Here is a 21,586-nt window from a genome sequence, read left to right on the forward strand (position 1 = left end):
TGACACGTCAGGTGACCATGAAACGTTTTGCTTCGTGGGACTTTAAAAAATCATACTTCTCACTGGGGGCAATCCCTAAAGATTCAAATTACATACAACAATTTTGATGGACTCTAGAGTGTGAGGGAGGGATGGGATGGAAGGTTGGGATGGGATGGTTGGGGAGGGAGGGATGATTTTAAGTAAAAAGAAATCTGCTAAACTATCCCAGGACCTGAGTAATTTAGGCATGCTGAAATGAAGTTTGAAGTGCCCGCACCGCGGACTGACGCTCATAGTAATGCATTTTCTTCTACCAAGAATCTGTGGACTTCTCCATGGGATCCCAGCATTCTTTAGAAGCTGCAGCGGAGCCAAGGGACAAGTCCCAAGGGTTTATTAGAGTTTGGATTTATGGGTTGGGTGGTATTATATAATATTTTAACTGTCTGGGACATATGGTTATTAATTCATGTCAGTTCATTAATTAATATTGAGTTATTAGTTATCAACTAATTGATTCAGCCTCTCGTGGGAGCCTACTGTGTGCTAGGCTTTGTGTCAGGAGCTGGAAACACGAAGTTTAGTCGGACTGGTCTTGACCTCAACTAGCTCATGGTGCGGTGCAGAGGAATAATATAACAAGAGATACTGTACTTATAACTCAAGGTGTTAACTGCATACATCTGGATTCTACCACTTCTGTTTATTCTTTCTGAGTCTCAGTTTTCTTATCTGGGAAAGGGAGTAATAACACTTCCCTTACAGTATGTGCGCAGTTGTTTGTACAGATCCTGGCTCCTGATATGTCCTTGTGCCCCTCCCCCACATGGAGAATGGCTTGGCTATGGGAGAAGGCTGTACTCTCTCTCTCTCTTTTTAATTTTTAAAGATTTTATCTATTTATTTAACAGAGAGAGAGGTAACACAAGCAGGAGGAGTGGGAGAGGGAGAAACAGGCTCCACACTGAGCAGGAAGACTGATGTGGGGCTTGATCCCAGGATTGGGATCATGACCTGAGCCGCAGGCAGACACCCAACAACTGAGCTGCCCAGGTGCCCCATGTGCTCTTTTTTTTTTTAAGATTGTATTTATTTATTTGACAGACAGAGATCACAAGCAGGCAGAGAGGCAGGCAGAGAGAGAGGAAGGAAAGCAGGCTCCCTGCCGAGCAGAGAGCCTGATGCGGGGATCGATCCCAGGACTCTGGGATCATGACCTGAGCCGAAGGCAGAGGCTTTAACCCACTGAGCCACCCAGGCGCCCCTGCTCTCTTTTTGAGGGACTGATTCCATATGGCTTTTTCAGGTTATGAGGAAGAGGTGGGCAACCTGGAGACTGGGAGACTTCTTGTAAGGAAGTCTAGTATCCAGCCAGCTACTCTGTTATTCTTGGTGTCTTTGTTTCTCTCTCTGATTTCCATCATCACAGATCTTCTTTGGGTTTTGATAGGATCCATTAGTCATCATTCAATGGAAGATCCACAACTGGAAAACTCAGTTAGATAGGAGAAGACTCACCATCCAATACAGAGGACCCAGCAACGGTGCAGACTCTGGCCCAGAGAAGTCTGTCTAGCATAGCTAGACGTTTTTTCCAAAGGCCAATATGAATAAAGGCTGATATTTTCCCAAGTTTTAATTCCAGTTAATTTTATTTTAATTCCATACAGTGTTATATCAGTTGTAGCTGTACAATATAGTAACTCAACACTTCCATGCACCACCCGGCACTTATCCCAAGTGTGCTTAGCCCCTCCCGCCTTTTAACCCATCCACCCATCCACCTACCCTCTGGTAACCACTTTGTTCTTTGTAATTAAGAGCTTGTTTCTTGCTTTGTCTCTCTCTCATTTTTTTCCCTTTACTGTGTGTTTTGTTTCTTAAATTCCACATATGAGTGAAATCACATGGTATTTGTCTTTCTATGACTGACTTATTTCGCTTAACGTGATACTCTCTAGCTGCATCCGTGTCATTACAAATAGCAAGATTTCTTTCTTTTGTATGGCTGAGTCATACTCCATTGCATACGTATGTACCACACCTTCCTTATGCATTCATCAGTTGATGGACGTTGGGCTCTACATAATTTGGCTATTGTAGGTGATGCTGTTATAAACATCAGTGTGCATTTTATCCCTTTGAGTTAGTATTTTTGTATTTTTTTAAAGATTTTTTTAAAAGATTTTATTTATTTATCTGACAGATCACAAGTAGGCAGAGAAGCAGGCAGAGAGAGAGAGGGGGAAGCAGACTCCCCGCTGAGCAGAGAGCCCGATGCGGGGCTCGATCCCAGGACCCTGAGATCATGACCTGAGCCAAAGGCAGAGGCTTAAACCACTGAGCCACCCAGGCGCCCCTAAAGATTTTATACAGAGATCACAAATAGGCAGAGAGGCAGGCAGAGAGAGGGGAAGCAGGGTCCCCGCTGCGCAAAGAGTCCAATGCAGGGCTCAATCGCAGGACCCTGGGATCACCACCAGAGCTGAAGGCAGAGGCTTCAACCCACTGAGCCACCCAGGTGCCCCACTATTTTTGTATTCTTTGGGTAAATACCTAGTAGTGCAATTGCGGGATAGGTAGTTCTATTTTTAACCTTCTGAGGAACCTCCGTACTGTTTTCCAGAGTGGCTGCACCAGTCTGCACCGCCACATCCTTCCCAATACCTGTTTCTTGTGTGTTGATTTTAGCCATTCTGACAGGTGTGAGGGGATACCTCATTGTAATTTTGATTTGTTGATTATTTCCCTCACTGTGCAGAAGCTTTTTATTTTGATGAAGTCCCAATAGTTCATTTTGCTTTTATTTCCCTTGCCTCAGAAGACACACCTAGAAAAATGTTGCTATGGCCAATGTCAAAGAGGTTGCTGACTGTGTTCCCCTCTAGGATTTTAAAAGTTTTTTGTCTCTCATTTAGGTATTTAATCCATTTTGAAAATTTTTTCATGTAAGAAAGTGGTCCAGTTTCATTCTTTTGCATGTGACTGTCCAATTTTCCCAACACCATTTGTTGAAGAGATTGTCTTTTTCCCATTAGATATTCTTTCCTGCTTTGTTGAAGATTAACTGGCCATATGATTGTGGGTTTATATCTGGATTTTCTGTTTTGTTCTATTGATCGGTATATCCATTTTTTGTGCCAGTAACATACTGTGTTGATACTACAGCTTTGTGATATAATTTGAAGTCCAGAATTGATGCCTGCCTCCAGCTTTGCTTTGCTTTTCCAAGTTTGCTTTGGGCATTGAGGGTCTTTTGTGGTTCTATACAGGTTTTCGGATAGTTTGTTGTATTTCTGCAAAAAAAGCTCTTGGTATTTTGATAGGGGTTGCATTAAATGTGTAGATTGCTTTGGGTAGTACGGACATTTTAGCAATATTTATTCTTCCAATCCATGAGCATGAAATCTTTCCATTTTCTGGTGTCTGCTTCAGTTTCTTTCATCAGTGTTTTGTAGTTTTCAGAGTACAGGTCTTTCACCTCTTTGGTTAGGTTTATTCCGAGGTATCTTGTTATTTGGGGATTGTTTTCATAATTTCTTCTGCTGCTTCATCTGAAGTGAAATGAATTTGCGTACGTTGATTTTGTATCCTACAGTTTAATGAATTCACTTATAGTTCGAGCAGTTTTTTGGTAGAGTCTGAGTTTTCGGTATAGAATATCATGTCATCTGGAAATAGTGAAGTATTTACTTCTTCCTTACCGATTTGGTTGTCTTTTATTTCTTTTTGTTGTCTGGTTGCTGTGGCTGGAACTTCTAGTACTATGTTGAATAAAAGTGGTGAGATTTGGACATCCTTGTCTTCTTCCTGACCTCAGGGGAAAAGCTCTCAGTTTCCCCCAGCTGAGTATGATATCCACTGTGGGTTTTTCATGTAAGGCCTTTATTATGTTGAGGTATGTGTCCTCTAGACCTATTTTGTTGAGGGTTTTTATCATGAATGGATGTTGTGCTTTGTCAAATGCGTTTTCTGCATGTATTAAAATGATCATATGGTTCTTATCCTTTCTTTTATTGATCTAATGTATCACATTGATTGATTTGTGAATATCGAACCACCCTTGCAACCCAGGAATAAATCCCACTTGATCATGATGAATGATTTTTTAATGTATCGCTGGATAGGTTGCCATTATTTTTTTTTAAAGATTATTTACTTATTTATTTGACAGAGAGAGATCACAAGTAGTCAGAGAGGCAGGCAGAGAGAGAGGAGGAAGCAGGCTCCCTGCTGAGCAGAGAGCCTGATGCGGGGCTCGATCCCAGGACCCTGAGATCATGACCTGAGTCGAAGGCAGAGGCTTTAACCCACTGAGCCCCCCAGGCGCCCCTAGTTTGCCATTATTTTATTAAGAACTTTTGCAACTATGTTCATCACAGATATTGGCCTGTAGTTCTTTTTTTAATGGTGTCATTATCCAGTTTTGGTATCAGGGTAATGCTAACCTCATAGAATTTGGAAGTTTTCCCTCCTTTTCAATTTTTTTGGGATAGTTTTAGAAGAATAGGTATTAACTGTTCTTTAAAATTTTTGGTAGAATTCCCCTGTGAAGCCATCTGGCCCCGGACTTCTGTTTGTTGGGAGTTTTTTGGTTATTAACTCAATTTCTTTTCTGCTTATTTGTCTGTTCAAATTTTCTGTTTCTTCCTGTTTCAGTTTTGGTAGTTCATATGCTCTAGGAATTTCTTGATTTCTTCTATGTTGTCCAGTTTGTTGGCATATAGCTTTTCACAATATTCTCTCATAATTATTTGTACTTCTGTAGTGTTTGTTGTTATTTTCCCCTCTCAAATGTGATTTTATTTGAGTTCTTTCTCTTTTTCCTTGACAAGTCTGACCAGAGGTTTATCAATTTTATTGCCTTTTTTTCCCCCAAAAGCCTACTCCTGGCTTCATTGATGTGTTTTTTTATTTTTTTAGTTTGTATATAATTTATTTCTGCTGTAATATTTATTATTTCCTTCCTTCAGCTTGTTTTAGGTTTTCTTTGTTGTTCTTTTCCTAGCTTCTTTAAACGTAAGGTTAGGTTGTTTATTTGAGATTTTCCTTACTTGTTGAGGAGGCCTGTAGTGCTATAAACTTCCCTCTTAGAACCACTTCTGCTGCATCCCAGAGGTTTTGGACCATTGTGTTTTCATCTTTATTAAGGCTGCTGTAATCCAAAAGGTGCAATAAGAGGCAGTGTAAATGACCTGTAAGCTTCTGGCTCTAAGACACAGACCTGAGAATAGAACGGTTTGTTGATTTGGGGAACTTCACAACAGCTACTCAAAATTGTTCACATAAAATATGCTTTACATGGTCCCTTATTTTATCCTCACAACAACCCAAGGAGGGTGAGGATTATTAGATTTAAGAGACAAGATAATTGAGGCTTACAGATCTTAATGAAATTGTTTCAGTGCTAGAACCAGCATACGGTGTAGTAAATTCTGTGGGACTCCCAAGCCCCTGTGATGTCATGGGGACTTTGTCTTCTGGGACCTAAACAGGAAACATTTTCTGAAGTCAGTACCAGCACTAGTTATATTTCTTATCACACACTGATTTATTTTTACCTTTAGGTAAAAAATTTTTTTATTTTTATTTATTTATTTTTACCTTTAGGGCATTCGGGGAATTGCTTATTTTGTTCTCTTCTTCACAGTGGCTAATGGAAAGCTTAAAGTCAAAACCGTGGCCCTGAATATCAAGTGTATAGGAATTCATGGCATGGATTTCGTGTCCTAGCTTTACTTCCAGTCTCCGTGTTCCTTGCCTACCATTATCTTCTCTTTCTAGCACCGTCTCACCCGGCCTTAGCTTGTTGACATGTTGTGTGTGTCTTTGTGAGCCACCTTAAATCCTTTCTCTTTCAAAGTTGGACATAAACTAAAACTTCCTAGTAGGTGCTTATTACATCATGATGATGACTTCCACCCATAACTCTGAGCCACTCAATTATGGCCACACCCAGAGTCACGCCTTTGAATGGACCTGCTTCTTCATACCAGCCTTGAACTCTAACATCTTATTTTCTGCAACCTTCTTGACATCTTGACCTGGCCCATTAGTTCCCTCCCGCTCTCACTCCCTTTCCTAACCAAACCTCATCTCATGAGCCAGCACTCATCTCTTCCTTGGTCCTCCTGAGGCCCCTGAGAAACCTGACTATGGCAGAAAAAGACACAAACATCAGCCCACCTTCCAGACTTTGTGTTTCCTTGGCCTATTCAGAGAGCCTTCCCTGGGACCCTGATGAGCTATCTCTCTGGTTACTCACACGGCTTACCTTGAAAGACTCTGCTCTTCTTAAGTCCTTCTGCAGTGAACATTTTTCAATGAGTTCATTTTATCCTTGTGGCCACAATGATTTGTTCAAGGATGCGCATGAGGCCAAATGGGTCCAGTGAGAGAGCTTGGCTCTTGTAAGAAATTCTAGTCTCCAGCCTGCTGATTGGCACCCTTAATTTCATCTGTACCCTTAATTGCCCCTTCCTGTGAAGACACACTCCCTAATTTTCATTCATTCATGAGAGGAGCACCTCACCTAGGTTTAGGGAATTAGGGAGGGTGCTCAGGAGAAGGTGATATCAAAGTAGACAAGATTCAGATGAGCAGAAGTTAGCCCAGTTGAGAGTAGGTGGTTTAAGAAGAGTGTTCCAGGGGGCACCTGGGTGGCTCTGTGGGTTAAAGCCTCTGCCTTCGGCTCAGGTCATGATCCCAGGGTCCTGGGATCGAGCCCCACATCAGGCTCTCTACTCAGCAGGGAGCCTGCTTCCTCCCCTCTCTGCCTACTTGTGATGTCTGTCAAATAAATAAGTAAATCTTTAAAGAAAAAAAGTGTTCCAAACAGAGGGCATAAAACACTCCAGAGTCTCCCTGAAGAGAGAATATGGGTCATCTGGGGGGCAGAGAAGAGATCTTGTTGACTTAGACAACAGACAAAATGGAGAGAGGAAGACAGTGATGATGCTTTGTAAGGTAGGACTGTTGAATTTGGACTTTATCCAGGAGACAAGGGAACACTATTTAAATGGGGGAGTGACATGATCAGATTCATGGAGTAGTCAATGTACTTGGCCATCCTTGCTTTCCCAATACAATTCTTTCTTTTGGTTTCCACTATACTTGTTTGACTCTTTCCTATCTCTATCTCCTCTTGTTTTTCTCTGTGTTTGGTAATCTACACCTTATTATGTGAAGAAGAGTTTATTTGTTCATTATTTAGATCATGAATGTCTACATTTTTCAATTGGTTTTAACGAGTTATTATCATCACTTACTTTGATAGTCAAATTGTTGACTCCCACTCCCCTTACTTGTTCTCCCTCTCTCACTGTGTCTCTCTGTTGAATAAATAAATAAACTCTTTTTTTTAAAAAAAAGAAAGAAAAGCTGGTTCAAGACATGCAGACCACTTCTTGGAAGCATCAAGGGTCCAGCAGTCTTGAAGTTATGGTGGCTCCAACCTGTGTGGTTATGATGGTCTTTCTCCCGTCCGTCTCAGACTGAGTCTGCAAACCTGGAGGACCCAACTTCCATTCTCTTCCTTCTACTCTGCTTTTCTTCCTTCTTTCCTTGGCAGGTGGAGATGATGTATCATGTACCGGTTACCAACTGATTGCCTCTAAGTTCCAAATTCACCCTTCAAGACCTGCTCTGTGAACATGGAGATGCATCCTTCCTTTGCCAGCTGACGCAATATGAAGCGCTGTCAGTAGAGGATGCTAGAGAAACAGTGCAAGAGCAAGGGACTTTTTTTTTTTTTTTTGGTCTGGTTCTGGTGTACTAATGTCCACAGGTAGAGAGCTTCCCAGCACCCGGTCTCAGCAGTGTACGATGGTTAGCGGCACCTAACGGTCAGCAGTACTCCACTTGAGTGGTTTTATAGTGGGGCACCTCCAGTAAGATATCTCTTAATTAACAGTTTAACGTAGGACCCTGAAGGATAGGGACACATGGGTGGCTCAGTCAGGTGTCCGCCTTCTGTTCAGGTCATGATCCCAGGGTCCTGAGATCGAGCCCCACATCGAGTTCCTTGCTCAGTGGGACCCTGCTTCTCCCTCTGCTTGTGCTCTTTCTTTCCAACAAATACATAAATAAAATCTTAAGGAAAAAAAAAGACCCTGAAAGATAGATTTCCAGCAAGTTCCAGAGGGGAAATTTCTAGCAACTCCACTACAATGACTTCTCTGCCTTCAATAATCCACAACTGTGCCTCCTCCAAAAGGTCTGGGTCTCAGCCCTGGGGGGCCCTCCTTGGGCACTTGGGCTTCAACACAGGGATAGAAGCTACTTCCTATATCTGCTACTTTTGCATTCTTTAAAGTTCTTTTCACTTTTTCCTAGCCAGTCTCTCATTACTCTGATCCTGTTATAATAATTTTTTATATTAAGCTTTACCTGTTCAACTTCTGTGTGGTTTATGTTTCCTGATTAGACCCTGACAGACACAGAACTGGTATCAGGAGTTGTACCGGGTGATGTACCGGGATTTGATAACGAGTTTGGTCATGCTTCCACTCTTGTGCGTGCTGTTCTTTGTCAGTGGAAATTGGGATACAGGTAATTTACGACATGAAGTGACATCACAATTAATCAAGCTATCACTTGTTGTTTATTGTGGTGAAATGCCAGCTGAAACAAATGCCTTGGAGGCTAAACCACTGTGGCACTTGACCTTTATGACAGTAATGACAGCTAGGGAGACTATGGTGTGGGATGGATGCACTTGAGTACTTCCAGAGTGAAAAACAACAATCTCAAGTCTTTACCACTCAGCTTAAGTCATGGTCTTCGAACCCAAGAGTTGCCATGACAGCCTTGAAAGAATTCCTTATTTCTTATATCTCTAGGGCTATTTTTGAAAATTAAATACAAATTTAAGTATGTGGGTTGCTGAATTACAAAAAGAATTTACAGTCTTACCAAATGAAAGCAAAAAATTCCCATGTGAAACTAGGGAATAAAAGTTGGGGCGTCACTTGGTTAAGAATGGGATCCAAAAACTTGGAATAGGAACATATATTTGGACCCAGATGAAACTGCAAATCCTTCAAGGAACCTGAGAAGCCAAAGGTGAATTATACATTATTACCAATTTATTGTCTCTCAACTCAAAGTTGTTCCTCATTGCCTGGTCTAGAGATAAAGATGGGCCCTTTAAATAGGTTTTCTTGGCCAGCTGTTATGATGTTCATCTTTGTCAGTAGAGGGTAAAAGAAAAGACATTGCAAGAAGTTTTCCTCTTGCTTCTGATCTGATCCTGTTGGCAGACTTCTATGACATGGGCAGTTTCTCTAGTATCCAGCTCCTGCCCCCTGATTTCCATACCCTGGATGCTGATTCCACTCGGTCACAGAGGCTAGAAACCTGAGAGTCATATGAAACTTCTCTGTTTCCCTTACTGTCCTATATATTGATCATCAGGTCAAGTTGATTCTGTCTGCTGAATATTTCTCATCCTCTAATCTTCTGTCCCTATCCTCAGCCCCCTCTCAATTCCCATTCCCACTGCTTCAGTTGAAGACTCACTTGGAGGATTTGGATAGCTCCTAACCTAGAGCCCCTGCCTGTATTTTCTCCTCAAGTTAATTCACTCTCCACAATTCAGACAGAGTGATTTTACTACAATAAAATCTGATCTCATCATCCCCTAGCATAAATTCTTCAAATAGGTTCCCATTTTTCATAGCAGTGGTCTCTATACTTTGTTCCCGCACCCCCATCAGGAAAATGTTTTTGGCCATGCAACCGCAATACGTACATTAAGTTATATACATGTTCTACTCAAAATTATGAGTATAAAATATATACAAAAGGAGGAAAGAAAATGGGCAAAATAAAAATTATTATAAATAGTTTCTTGTATTTTGTTTTTATGCCCAATAGTTATTTTTGGACTCTCTTGGGGAGTATTTGCCTACTTCAAATACAACTAATTAATTAGGCAAAAGAACTGCTTAGCTTAACATACAAAGCCCTCATGATGACTCTTCTTTGACTAGGCTAAAGACATGTCATCTTATTTACTTTTCTGTTGAAGTTGGAGACTTCTGTTTAGTCCTTTTTTCATATTTTTTCCATAGTGGTTTTCATCTCTGGCAGCTTCAGAGTCTCCATCTCAGAAGATTTAGAGGCAGAAATTGGATGGAGGTGGTTCGATTTGGAGGGAGTTGTGGCTACCTGGCTTGTCCAAAGTCCTGACTTAAATTATAGTGATTTTTTTAAAAGATTTTATTTATTTATTTGACAGAGAGAGAGATCACAAGTAGGTAGAAAGGCAGGCAGAGAGAGAGGAGGAAGCAGGCTCCCCGTGGAGCAGAGAGCCTGATGCGGGGCTCGATCCCAGGGCCCTGAGATCATGACCTGAGCCGAAGGCAGTGGCTTAATCCACTGAGCCACCCAGGCGCCCCATATTATAATGATTTATCCAGCATGACTTTAGTGAAGGGATATTGAAGACAATGAGGGTATTAAAGTTTCCTGACACCCACCCCTTGGCAAATCCCAAAGACTGGTGAAGGGCTGTCAGGGTCTGTTAAAAGAAGACTCATCAGAAAGGAAGAAAGCCACAGCACACATGTGTGGTTCAAGAGTGATGGGCCAAAATCAAGGGGAAAGTAATTCTAAGAGGCCTGTTCAGTTTGTTCCTCTCATCACTCATCATCCTCCAGCCCACAGTCATGTTAGACTTGTTAGAGAGGCAGACAGGACCAGACCATGCCATGAGAGCCATTTAGGATGTGTAGTGGGATGCCTCTCTAGGGTTTGAAACCAGGGGATTACATGGTCTGCTTCACGTTTCATATGCCCTACTCTGGCTATCTTCTGGTAACTAGATTTGAGGGACAGGTGGTTAGCTTTGAGTGAATATTGTGGCAGCAGTGTGGCCTCAGGTGGGCCATAACCCTGAAAGTCATTGCTATAGGGGTCCCCAACAATGCCACAAGATATAATTAACTTTGTGCCACATTGGAGGAAGATCCACTGGACTAGCCAAGAACACATGTGACACCTGCCCTGAGCAGATCAGGATTTTATAGCAGATGGAATTCCCAGAAAACAAATGGGCAGGACAAAACCAATGACACTCTCCTAGGACCATGGTTGTGGTCTCATTTTTCATCTCCACGCTAGCATTAACATGGCCTGGGAAGCATGGGTTATACTTTTATTGCTATTTGCTTTCATCCGTCATTAGGAATTCACTTTTTGATTTGTATATATGTGAATGAATACACAATGAATATGTGAGTAATTATATGTATATTTCATCACACAAACGTTCAATGTGAAAGAGATATTTGAATACCAAGAAATTGATAAACTTCCTTGGACTTTTGAAACCATACTTAGAACAAACACTAAAGAAGAAGAAAATATCATCACTAATGAAAATGAACAGAGAGAACATGAGTCAATAGTACTTTGCACTTCAACCATCTGCCAACAGAGCATCTCAAAGGGCTGAATATATCTGAATATCATATACTTCCACACAGATCAGAAGGCTGTGTCATTACTACCTCTCTTAAGACTTAAGAATGACCCTTGTCAGGGTGAAATCAGCAGCAGCTATTTCCCAAATCATAGAGATATTGAGTAACAGCATTGGTCAGGATATGGGTATTGCATTTGACTTCTCATGACAAGTTCCTGGTCTGGGCAGATGGAATACTGCAGAAATATATGTGTGTGTGTGAACACTCATGTGCACACAAGAGGGGGTGGGGGTAGGGAGTTGAGCTTGATAAAATCTGCAGAAGGCAGGCCAAGAAGGAGGGACATTGGCTTTGGCATCAGACAAGGTTCTGACTCTGTCTTTACTAGCAGTGTGATTCTAGAAAATTAACAAATACTCATAGACCTCAGTTTCCTCTTCTGGGTAATGAATTTATAATTCCTACTTGATGAGTTATATGTGGATTATGTTAGTCAATATGTGTAAAATATCTAGTATGTAATAGGAGCTGAGCAGATATTATTGTCTGTAACTTTCTTAATGACTCCTTAATTTAAAAAAATTTAGAATGACTATTATTTTTGTAAAAATAATTTGTAACTATATAATATTCAAGCCATATACAAAAGTACAAAGAAGAAAGTAACAAATCATGAAATTTCCTACCACCATTAAAAAAAAAACCTGTTTTAGCATTATGTGATAATCATTTCATACCTTTTTCTGTGCAAATATGTAACTTAACAGGAAGATAGACAAATGGATTAAAAATAACTTAACAGAGACTGAGCCTGGGTGGTTCAGTCATTTGAGCCTCAAGCCTTGCTTTCAGCTCAGGTCATAATCTCAGGGTCATGAGATTAAGCCCAGCATCAGGCTCCAAGTTGATCCCTCCGATCCCTACCCCCTGCTCTCTCTCTCTCAAATAAATAAATAAACAAAATCTTAAAAAAATAACTTTACATATTTTACATGTATTTTATTTTATTTTATTTTTTTAAGATTTTATTTATTTATTTGACAGACAGAGATCACAAGTAGGCAGAGAGGCAGGCAGAGAGAGAGGAGGAGGCAGGCTCCCTGCTGAGCAGAGAGCCCAATGCAGGGCTCGATCCCAGGACCCTGAGATCATGACCTGAGCCTGAGGCAGAGACTTTAACCCACTGAGCCACCCAGGTGTACATGTATTTTAAATATGTATGTTAACTTTAATTTTGCTTAAGAGAAGCAAATGAAACTAATGATGGGGGATTTTCTGAATTTCAGATAAATGCTTATGCACAAGTGATATTTGTTTCTTCAAGATTCGTTATAGTGATTCTTTTTAATGTGCAGTTTCCATTTTAGCTCATATGTGCTTTATTTCCTGAGTTGGTGCATGTTTGAGAGCTTCTGCTTAACGATTTTATACTTGGATGACATCTTTATGAGTGGAATATTCTAGATTCCCTTCCTTTGAGCTATGACTCTAGTCTTCCTTCAAGCTATAACTTTAGTCTCGCCTGGCACTGTATGTAGCTATGTATAGTTCTGGGGCTGGCTGAAGATTTTTCTCATGTGAAGGTCATGCTTTTCTGCCCAAAAGCCTGTGGAATGCTTTCTTTATCCTTGAAGTTCAATAGCTTAGCCAGGATTGGCTCCGGGCCAGTCATTCTATATTAATTTTTCCAGGTATATGGTGTGCCCTTTGACTGCTGATTACATTCTTTTATATCTCTGCAAACTTTTCTTGTTTCATTTTTCTCATGTTCTCTACCTCAGGGCCATCAGTTAACCTGGATGCTTGCTTGCTTGCTTTCTTTCAAGATTGATTTTACTTATTTGTTTGTTTGTTTGTGTGAAACAGAGACAGAGTGAGCACAAGCAGTGTGAGCAGCAGACAGAGGGAGAAGGGAAAGCAGGCTCCCCGCTGAGCAGGGAGCCTGAGCCTGATGAGGGACTCAGATTCCAGGATCCTGGGATCATGACCTGAGCCAAAGGCAGATGCTTAACTGACTGAGCCACCCAGGCACCCTGGGTTGTCTTTCTAATTTCCATATCAATAATTTTTAGGGGGTGCTTTAATCTATTTCTTTTATCCTCTGAATTCACTATATCTCAAAATCAATTTTTATTTTTATTTTTATTATTTTTAAGGATTTTATTTATTTATTTGACAGAGAGAGACAGTGAGAGAGGGAACACAAGCAGGGGGAGTGGAAGAGGGAGAAGCAGGCTCCTTACAGAGCAGGGAGCCCGATGCGGGGCTCTATCCTGGGACCCTGGGATCATGACCTGAGCCAAAGGCAGATGTTTAATGACTGAGCCACCCAAGCGCCCGTGATTTTTATTTTTATTTTTATTAAAGATTTTACTGATCTATTTGACAGAAAGAGAAATCACAAGTAGGCAGAGAGGCAGGCAGAGAGAGGAGGAGGAAGCAAGCTCCCTGCTGAGCAGAGAGCCCGATGCAGGACTCAATCCAGGACCCTGAGATCATGACTTGAGCCGAAGGCAGAGGCTTAACCCACTGAGCCACCCAGGCGCCCTGCCCTGATTTTTAATTTTTACCATTTTGATTCTCTTCCTTGTTTCTAATTGATTAGATTTTTAATGGTGGTATTTTGTCCTCTCTTTGTTTCCTTGGTTCTATAATCTTCCTTTTATCTCATTCTATGTTGCCATTTTCTTGTTCTTGTGCTCTTATTTTCCAATTCATCTGTAGTGCAAAGCACTTGTAGGGACGTTTTCTTCTAATTTTGGACTGTGTTTTCTTTCCAACATTGTCCTAAATGTTGTAGCATCTCTAAGATTAGTCCTCTTGTCTGTGTACATCCTTTGGCTAGATGGTTTCTTCTAACCTTTGACGTTGGATGCTGTGTGTATGTTAACAACTGGCATATTTATACCTTAAGACTACACCTACCTCCTGAACTCAAATTAAATTTAAATAGATTCCTTGCTATTTCCTCTTGTATATTGATTATGCATCTAAAAGCCAAATCTTATAGAGAACTCTTGGTTTCATCTCCTGCCTCCCATTCGCTTGTTCCTCCCTCAGTGTTCTCCATCACAGTAAATGGCACCACCAATACTCATCCTGTTATTCAAACCAAAGACCTCAGAGTCATCCTTCTCATGCCCCCTATCCAATCCACTACTGAATCCTGGTATTTCTACCTTTCAAATGTGACCTAGCATTCAGCATGTCTTTCATCTCCACCCCATTGTCCCTTTCCCCCGGACACTGCACTGACACTTAGCTGGCCTCCTTTCCTCCACCGTTGCTCCCATACAATTTATTTTCCACTCAGGAACCAGGATGTGCTGGTTTTAAGCAAGTCTGCAAATTCTTTGACACTCTGTCATCAAGAGGTGAAGCCTAGTTCTTTTTCCCTTGAATGTGGACTTAGTCACCTGCCCATGACTTCTAACCCCGGGTCATAAAAGATGATACAGCTTCCACCTGGCTCTCCTGGGAATGTTTGTCCTTCAACTCACTTGCCATTCCTTAAGAGAGCCCAGCTTGGACAGGTTGCGTAGACGTGTTCTATCAGGCAGCCCCAGCTAAGGCCCCAGCCAACAGCCCACCAGATACTTGAGCCAGGAAACCTTGAGATGACTCCAGCCACAGTCAATATTTACAGGCAACTACATAAGAGACCTTGAGCAAGAAGTACCTAGTCGAGTCCAGTCAGCTCCCAGAATTGTGAGAATAATAATGAGTATTGCTGTTATTTTACACTACCACGCTTAAAGTTGTTTGTTATAAGGCCATAGATAGCCGATACACAGAGTGATTTCCAAATATAAATGATATGTCAGTCCTCCACTTGACAGATTTAGTGGTTTAGAATCAAGTTTAATATATATATAATATAATTTATATATAATTATATATATAATATAATTTATATATAATTATATATAAAATATAATTTATATATAATTATATAAATTTATATATAATTATATATATAATTATATATAAATATATATAATTATATATATAATTATATATAAATATATATAATTATATATATAAAATATAATTTATATATAATTATATATATAAAATATAATTTATATATAATTATATATATAAAATATAATTTATATATAATTTTATATATATATATACATATAAAATAGCAAATTCTAGATCTGGTTCTGCCTGCCATCTCCTAACCCTTCGCTCTCGCTCTTTGTGCTCTGGCCACATGGGTTTCTTTTCTGCTCCTGTAAATACCAAGTGCTTTCTCTCCACAGAGCCTTTGCACATGCTCTTCCTTGCATGAAATGAACATCCCATGCCATGGCTCGATCTTTCTCCTCTCTCATGCCTCAGCTTGAGCACGAGCTCTACGGAGTCTTTCTCACCCTATCTAAAGAAAGAACTTACCCTCTTTCCCATCACATCACACTCTTATTTCCCTCAGAACAGAGGGAACTAATCTCATTAAATCACATTAAAATTAGTTCGTTATTTATTTTCTAAATTGCATGTTCTCCTCCCCAGATTAGACCATAAGCACCATATGACAGGAGTTTCATCTTATTCCTTCTCAAAACCTAACATATAGTAAACATACAATAAATATGTTTAGAATGAATGAGTACCAGAGGAAGGAGATTTTGGGATCTGCCACCTTTATATGGGAATCTTACCTACCATTGAAACATTTCATCTGGTTTCATTGCCTATTATTGAATTTAAACTAATTAAAAGGGAATAACCTTTTGTTATTACAAAACAAAACAAAAGGTATTAATAACCTTTTGTTATTATAACCTGGTTGTTGAATTTAACCTATTATTAGGTTATGAATGTTAACCTATTATTGAATTTAAACTAATTAAAAGGGAATAACCTTTTTTATTACAAAACAAAACAAAAGGTATTAATAACCTTTTGTTATTATAACCTGGTTGTTATCAGTTTCTTTCTGTCTTTCTTTCTTTCTTACTTTCTTTCTTTCTTTCTTTCTTTCCCTCTCTGTCTCTCTTTCTTTCTTTCCTTATCAAGTACAAGATTCCTTCTCCCAGAAGGTAGGGTAAATAAACAATAAGCACTGAAGATATAACGTGGGGTTAGGGTATGATAAGTCTGTGAAGAAAAATAAAGCAGGGCAAGGGGATAGAGAGTGAGGGGCCCTGTATAAACAGAAGGATTAGGAAAGATCTCTCTGAGGAGGTGAACTGAACAAAGACTTGAATGAAGAGAGAAACAGAGTCACGTGAAGATATCAGTCTTCCAGCACGGAGAGCAGCAAGTGCAGAGTCCCTGAGAAAGGAGCCTGCCTGGTGTGTTTGAGGAATAGCAGGAAGACTAATGTGGCCAGAGCAGGAGAGATTGGCAGGATATGAGGACTGAGGGATAATGGGGGCCTGTCTGGAAGAGTTTCTGGATCCCTAATAAGGTCTTTGGTTTTTATTCTAAGAATATTGGAGATTGTTGGAGGGTTGAGTAATTAGTCATTGTTTTAAGAACGTTCTACCTGCTTGTTGAGAAATTGGACATGGCAGGACAAGAGAGGGAGAAGAACAATGGTGAAGAGCCACCACATCGATTTCTGTTGATCATTCCAGGCCAAGTTTTGAGCAGGGCCTCTAAGAAAATATGACCCATCCCAAATCCCCTCATCTTCACATTCAGTGCCTGTGAAGGCCCAGTGGGGTCAGGCTTTGGAGGCCTGGAGCCAAATCATTGGCTTCTCAAATGAATATCTTTATTTTGTCCATTCAGATAATTTTTTTTTGGTTTTTTTTTTTTGGTTTTTTTTTCCATTTTATTTATTTTTTCAGCGTAACAGTATTCATTCTTTTTGCACAACACCCAGTGCTCCATGCAAAATGTGCCCTCCCCATTACCCACCACCTGTTCCCCCAACCTCCCACCCCTGACCCTTCAAAACCCTCAGGTTGTTTTTCAGAGTCCATAGTCTCTTATGGTTTGCCTCCGCTTCCAAATTTTTTTTTTTTAATAAACATATAATGTATTTTTATCCCCAGGGGTACAGGTCTGTGAATCGCCAGGTTTACACACTTCACAGCACTCACCATAGCACTTACCCTCCCCAATGTCCATAGCCCCCTCCCCCTCTCCCAATCCCACCTCCCCCCAGCAACCCCCAGTTTGTTTTGTGAGATTAAGAGTCATTTATGGTTTGTCTCCCTCCCAATCCCATTCAGATAATTTTTACTTAGTCTTTTTTAAAAATTTTATTTCATTTTCTCAGTGCGCCAAGATTCATTGTTTATACACGACACCCAGTGCTCCATGCAATACGTGCTGTCCTTAATACCCACCACCAGGCTTACCCATCCCCCACCCCCTCCCTTCCCAAACCCCCGGTTTGTTTCTCAGAGTCCACAGTCTCTCATGGTTCGTCTCCCCCTCCAATTTCCTCCAATTCATTTTTCCTTTCCTTCTCCCAATATCCTCCACGTTATTCCTTATGCTCTACAAGTAAGTGAAACCATATGATATTGACTCTCTCTGCTTGACTTATTTCACTCAGCATAATCTCCTCCAGCCCTGTCCATGTTGATACAAAAGTTGGGTATTCATCCTTTCCAATGGAGGCATGATACTCCATTGTGTATATGGACCACATCTTCCTTATCCATTCGTCTGTTGAAGGGTATCTTGGTTCTTTCTACATTCTGGTGACTGTGGACATGGCTCCTATGAACATTGGGGTACAGATGGCCCTTCTTTTCACTGCATCTGAATCTTTGGGGTAAATACCCAGTAGTGCAATTGCAGGGTCATAGGGAAGCTCTATTTTTAATTTCCTGAGGAATCTCCACACTGTTTTCCAAAGTGGCTGCACCAACTTGCATTCCCACCAACAGTGTAAGAGGGTTCCCCTTTCTCCACATACTCTCCAACACATGTTGTTCCTGTCTTGCTAATTTTGGCCATTCTTCCTGGTATAAGGTGGTATCTCAATGTGGTTTTGATTTGAATCTCCCTGATGGCTATGACGATGAACATTTTTTCATGTGTCTGCTAGCCATTTGTATGTCTTCTTTGGAGAAGTGTCTGTTCATGTCTTTTGTCCATTTTTTGACGTGATTATCTGTTTTTTGGTTGTTGAGTTTGAGAAGTTCTTTATAGATCCTGGATATCAACCTTTTGTCTGTACTGTCATTTGCAAATATCTTCTCCCATTCCGTGTGTCGCCTCTTTGTTTTGTTGACTGTTTCCTTTGCTCTGCAGAAGCTTTTGATCTTGATGAAGTCCCAAGAGTTCATTTTTGCTTTTGTTTCCTTTGCCTTTGGAGACATGTCTTGAAAGAAGTTGCTGTGGCCAGTGTCGAAGAGGTTACTGCCTATGTTCTCCTCTAGGATTTTGATAGATTGCTGCCTCATGTGGTGGTCTTTTATCCATTTCGAGATTATCTTTGTGTACAGTGTAAGAGAATGGTCGAGTTTCATTCCTCCACATATAGCTGTCCAATTTTCCCAGCACCATTTATTGAAGAGACTGTCTTTTTTCCACAGGATATTTTTTCTTGCTTTGTCAAAGATTATTTGACCATAGAATTGCAGGTCCATATCTGGGCTCTACTCTGTTCCACTGGTCTATGTGTCTGTTTTTGTGCCAGTACCACGCTGTCTCAGTGATCACAGCTTTGTAGTAAAGCTTGAAATCAGACAACATGATGCCCCCAGGTTTGTTTTTCTTTTTCAACATTTCCTTAGCAATTCTTTTCCAGTTGCATACAAATTTTAGGACTGTTTGTTCCAGCACTTTGAAAAATGTCAGTGGAATTTTGATTGGGATGGCGTTGAAAGTATAGATTGCTATGGGCAGTATAGACATTTTAACAATATTTATTCTTCCAATCCAAGAGCATGAAATGCTCTTCCATCTTTTTGTGTCTTCTTCAATTTCTTTCATGAGTGTTCTATAGTTCCTCGAGTACAGATCCTTTACCTCTTTGGTTAGGGTTATTCCGAGGTATCTTAGGGTTCTTGGTGTTATAGTAAATGGGACTGATTCTCTAATTTCCCTTTCTATATTTTCATTGTTAGTGTATAAGAAAGCAACTGGGGACGCCTGGGTGGTTCAGTGGGTTAAAGCCTCTGCCTTCAGCTCGGGTCATGATCTCAGGGTCCTGGGATCAAGCCCCGAATCAGGCTCTCTGCTCAGCGGGAAGCCTGCTTCCCCCTTTCTCTCTGCCTACTTATGATCTCTGTCTGTCAAATAAATAAAATTTATTAAAAATTGTAAAACAAAAAAAGAAGAAAGCAACTGATTTCTGTACATTGATTTTGTATCCTGCCACATTACTGAACTGCTGTGTGAGTTCTAGTAGTTTGGGGGTGGAGTCTTTCAAAGGAGACTGTCTTCATTCATTCCTTTGATGCTGGAAACAATGGCCTGCCCTCATCATACATCTGCTGCATCCAGTTGCAAACTGAGTGGAATGTCTTTTAGCTCAGGAGTGTATGTTGCTCAAGAGTTATGACTCAGAACTCCCCTTGGGCAGCCGTGGGTTTCTAAATAATGAATGTTTCCCCAACACCTCTTTTCCCAAGTTTGTCAATGAAACCCACACTTTGAGAGGGAGAAAGAAATTGGAAAGAGAGGACAAGAAACCAATCAGACTGATTTGTATGAACACTGAGTTCCTTAAAATTGTTTCTTTACTTTCTCTAATAACTTTTGATTGAGCTTTTTCTCAGTTTCTTGGTTATGTGTTTTTTAAAAGTTTCCAAATGGCACTTTAATTGTTTTCCTTCTCAGTAAATTTGAACTGAATGAAGCAAATATTATACACTTGGGAAACCATTTTTAACTTACTGGATTATAGACAGGAAGGCTACAAAGACTGGAGACAACACAGAGGAGGGTGTCACTCTGGCTGCATCCCTCTGTTCCTTGTCACCTCCTTAGTCTCCTATCCTCCGTGTCATCCCCCCCACCCCACCAAGGACTGCTCTCCCAGCTTGTTACGTGGCCTAGTATGTATGGTAAGGGACTACCAAATGGGATATCCAAAAGGCATCATTCTTGGTTTCACAGAGTTCATTTTATTTAACTGGTCTACTCGTAAAATTCATTAAATGTGTGCATTATCTGAGGGCTTCTGAATATCGACACTAACTGCTGAACACAATGATGTTATTAGAATATTAAAACAAGCGTCATTTTGTAACTGTGAAGATAGGCAGCCAGGGTGAGTGAGTTGTCCATAATCTGGCAGGAATCTGTCGCCCATCTGGAGAACACACAGTCCTCTGCAGGTGCATGGTTAGAGCACCAAACCAGGGTGTCAGTCCACCTAACTGGCTAGGTGCGTGGTGGATTGGCTGCATGGTGGCATGAATTCCTCCTCTGTCACCTGCAAGCTCAGCGACTGATGCCGCATGTCACACTGGCCATTTAACCTGGGGACCTGGGCCTTCTTTGGCTCTCCTTTCATGCTCCCCGCTAGGTCTGCTTGCTTTCCAAGTCCTATTTGATGTACCTCTGGATCACCTCTCCCACCTGCCTCCCCTCTCCTTCAGCCCATGGCCACTGTATCAATCTCACTATCATTTCTGGGCTAGAGCACTCCTACTTAGTGTCTTTTAAACTCCTTCTAATCAAAGAGAGCTCTTTACAAAATAGCTACATTTAGACACTTAGTATTACCATGAACTGCCTTGTAAGTGATCCATGTAGCATTTCCGTATGTTTAAAATGTTTAAGCATTCTAATTACCACATGATCCCAAAAGGACATGATTTGACTCCTAAACTCATTGAGTGGTACGCATTAAATATGCACAGCTTTTTATATGTCATTCATACCTCAATGAAGTGGGGCTTAAAAAAGACACACTTTGAAGAAAACAAACTATGTAGGCACCTTTTTCATTAACTTTAATCGTCATTAGTGTACTTTAACTGTGATCTCATCAGGCCATCATGAAACTGATCACTTGTAACTCATTGGGTTTTCCTAGACCGCAAAGCTATTGCTAACCTATTTCACTATATCTGCAAGTGGAAAACCATTTTCTCTTTCCACTTCGCTTAAGTTGCTCCCCAGCTTATTTGGTTAAGCTTCATTCTGGTTCACCAGAACAGAGGCATCCCTGGAGTGAATGCTTGCATTGTCTGACTTCATTGTGTCCTATTTCTGTGGGGAAAATTCCAGAGGTGGTGGGGGAGCAGATT

General features: G+C 40.7%; 1 protein-coding gene across 1 annotated transcript in view; it reads left to right on the plus strand.

The window, feature by feature from the left end:
- Positions 1-21,586, plus strand: part of LOC123934138 (KN motif and ankyrin repeat domain-containing protein 3-like) — a 72,752-nt gene that overhangs the window by 41,631 nt on the left and 9,535 nt on the right. The window lies entirely within an intron of this gene.

This window comes from Meles meles, chromosome 21 (assembly GCF_922984935.1).
Source record: "Meles meles chromosome 21, mMelMel3.1 paternal haplotype, whole genome shotgun sequence".
Lineage (NCBI taxonomy): Eukaryota > Metazoa > Chordata > Mammalia > Carnivora > Mustelidae > Meles > Meles meles.